The sequence below is a fragment of the Charadrius vociferus genome, unplaced genomic scaffold (genome assembly GCF_000708025.1).
Source record: "Charadrius vociferus isolate BGI_N301 unplaced genomic scaffold, ASM70802v2 scaffold586, whole genome shotgun sequence".
Lineage (NCBI taxonomy): Eukaryota > Metazoa > Chordata > Aves > Charadriiformes > Charadriidae > Charadrius > Charadrius vociferus.
Window position 1 is genome coordinate 265,328 of NW_009648902.1, and position 3,722 is coordinate 269,049.

Here is a 3,722-nt window from a genome sequence, read left to right on the forward strand (position 1 = left end):
TATTCCATTGTACAGAGGGACATCTGTAGCAACCATAAAAGGTTTTTGAGCCTTCCAAGGAAATAAAAACTGGACTTTCTAGAAGAAAAGAGACACAATTACCTTTAATCTTCTGATAGAAATGCTGCAGTATAATCACCAAGGACTAATTATGAGTCCCTGTTTGCAGAAGCACACTCCATCTTCACAGCTAGGGTCTGGAGATGCTGGTGTTGCTTTACATATTCACTCATGCCTGCTGTATTTGTCTGGGGGTCTCTGAAGACTGGCATGACAGCTGCCATTCACAGATACTACCTAAACAGATGCAGTGCAATTTGTCTTTCTTACTCCTACCAACAGTAGTATGAATGAATAATGATACGTAGTAGTCTAGTTAAATAGGGAGATTGCAGAGTATCAGGAAGTCATCCTGCCTGTCTGTTTCTCCAGTTTCTCCTCCTCTTTTCAAGCAAGAAGGGGAAACCACTTCTTACTTCTGGGGGAAAAGCACAAGAGCAAAAGCTGGGCAGCAGCCACCAGCTGGGACTTTGTGTGTGCTGGTAGCACATGCACGGTCGTCTCCACTGAGCGGGTTTTTTTCAAGGAGCTGCAACACAGAGAGCTGCCCTTTCACTGTATGTTGCATAGGGACCAGGGCTCAAACCTTAGTGCTACCTGGAAACAATAACTCCTCCCAGCTGCTGGCTGATGTGATTTGGCCTGCATAATGTGCAAAGCTGGACAGCAATTGCACCTGTGGGATGTAGCATGTCGTGCAATGTGTCCAATACACCATACGGCAGCAATATGTCCATACTCCACAGTAGAGGTATTGCCAAGGTATTTCCATGCTTTGGTGTAATTAATATTCCTGGATTTAGCAGTTACTAGTACCAATACAAAGGAATAAACTACATCCTGGGGTACAAAATCTCTCCTGCTTTGAGGAAGTTCATCTGTGTTGCTAAACTCATCATAGATACTGACACCTGCCCAGATGCCAAGAGGAATGAGGAACTGACAGCAAGTCCACTAGCATTTGTCCATGCCACGTGCTGTAGGAAACATGTTTTCTACAGACCCTTATTTCTCTGTACAACTGTAGCTTAATGAGGTCCCCTTGCAACAAATGCTGAATCTAGACCATTGCCTCTTGAGCGGAACTTGCACATGCTGGATAAAATTCAGGCCCCTTCTTCACTAGTTTTTGTCACTGTAGTACAGGCCTGTTCTGTATTTTGAAATTAAAGGGCTAGGACCTGATGCCGATAATCTGGCATCTAATGGTGTCCCAGGAAGGGAGAATGCCACAGATCACAGACACACAGAGACAACAGCAACATCTGTTTGCTCCATCATCTGTTCCCAGAGATGGACTTTTATATATATTCTCCAGAGCTCAGCAGCCAGAACAATAAAACTTCCTCACAGCTGCTATTACTTTTTTCCATGCTTCTGTCCCCAGAAAAGGCAGCAGAGCTGTTTAGCTGCCATCCATTCCCCAGGCACACAAACTTGACCCACAGGAGGTACAGCACGAACAGAATGAAGAAAAAACCTTCTCCTGAGCAGCAGGCACGTTTCTCACCATAAATCTTCAACCTACAAATAGCAGCAGCTTCTCCCCAGCACACAGCAAGCAAAGCTATGGAGCAAAAAGCATGCCAAGGAAACATATTCAAATGTTAGGGACCGGCTCTGCTGACAACGGTTAGAGGAAGAGATGCATCTGTGTGTGTGAGGTGATCGCTCTATCTCTAGCATTCAAAGTCAGCTTAAACACAGACTGTTCTTCTCAGAAAGGTGCAACAAACCACGGACTTCTTACTTTTTCCCTTTTCCAGCCCTGCCCCCGTGCCCCTCCTGGCTGACTGAGGCTCCCTGCACAGCTGAACAACTGTTTCAAAGCACAGGGCAGATCAGCTCTGAAGCCCTGCGTTATTTATGAGTTTGGAAATCAGAGCCTTTCGGTTGACTGCCAGTAAATGGCAATGATTAGAAGGAGGGAGGGGTAGGCTTGTGTGCAGCTCTTCATTCTCTATTCATTGTGAAAAGGGGATCACTCCAGCTAACTGGCCCATGGAGATAAGGATTTCAGACAATCTGCATTAGCCTGATAAGCCAGGTTTGCATTGCATAAAGATTATTTGTTAAGAACCTCAGTAAAATAAAATACAGTCAGAAGGCTTATCAGCACAACTCATTTCCACTCACACCCCTCTGCCTGCCCCCACTGACATTTTTCTTCCTCTATAAATAAAGCTCCCTGCTTGTATCCCGGCTCTCTGGGATGGAGCAGAGATTGAGGATGAGAAGCAGTGGGGGAGGGCTGGGGAAAACAAGGAAGAATAGCCTGAAACCTCCCAGCTGCGACTAGTCACTGTTAGAGCCGTGGTCCTGATCCACACTATGTGGGAGGGCATCAATGCCCACCTGGTGGGTAGTTTGGGTTTGCCCCTTCTGGTGTAAACTAGAGCAGCTGGGCTGGCATCAGCAGCCTTCCCTCTTTGTACCAGCTAAGGATCAGATCAGGAAGGAGTTTATACCTGTTTCCCTCTACTTTATGTTTTCCCATTTCCTCATATATTAAAAAAATGGCCCCTAACATGCAAAGTACTGGGGATTCCCAAACCCGTGGCAATCCTCTCTCTTCCATCTACAAATTGCCATTAGTCAGGCGTGTTGCTGTTAACCAGCCTTGCTGAATAATGGAAAACTATTAGAACAGCCCCCTGTGCTCCTCCTTTCCCCCTTTTCTTCTCAGCACCGTCAGTGTTAGCAGGGAACGTACCAGGCCCAGGACTGTTCTGCTCAGACAGTGCTGCCTTTCCCAGAGGTAGGTGACCATTTCTGCACAGACCCTGGGCATTACTTAGGTATCACACAGCAATTCAGATTAAGTCCCTCTCCAGTCCACACTGGATCGTGAGTGCCAGGGGAAAGGCAGCCACACAAAAACAACACAAGCTCTTCTACCTTTTGACTGCCAGCTCAATTACAGTCACTTAACATGTGTAATCTGTTGTTTCCAGCTGCCATTGCTGCATACGCTTTTATTAGGGCTTGTTGACAGAAAGGCCTTAGCAAGACAGAAAGTACTCTGGTAGGGCTTAGCATTTCTGCCTTCGTACTTTGTACAGTGGCGTAATGCACCAATTAGTACTGTGGGTAGGGACAACTCTGTCTTACTCACACCTTTTGTTTAAGGACTCTAGCCCTCTGCAGGAGCACCATGCACAAAAGTTGCATTAGCCAGCACAGGTTCCTGCATTTCAGGCCCATATGTAGGTGAAATCTGTGCTTGTGTGGCCTTGTGTCTCTTCAGTGCAAGTTCTGCTGAAAGCCCTTATTTCAAGAAGTGAAATGGGAGATGTGGCAGTCTGGTGAGCACTCCAGGCAAAATCAACAGCATCCAGGTTTCAACCAGCTTCATTTCAGTCTGACAGATAAGATATTAGTAAGGACTGGTTAACTCTCAGAGAGGCTCAGAAGTGATACTGGGGAGGGCTTGGAAGACAGGGCAGTCAAAACAAGAACAGGTAATACTATTTTCTGGGTCCTTCCTTGGCTTGCTTGCAGGAGATATTGTGGACCATTACACTTAGTTCGGAACAGCTCTACTGTACAACAGGGAAAGGCAGGTCTGAGGAGGGCCAAGGGGCGGCAAATTGATTGACTGACTTGATTAACTGCTTGTAATGAAGTGGCCATAAAAGAAAAGTAATGAAGAGGCTAACAAT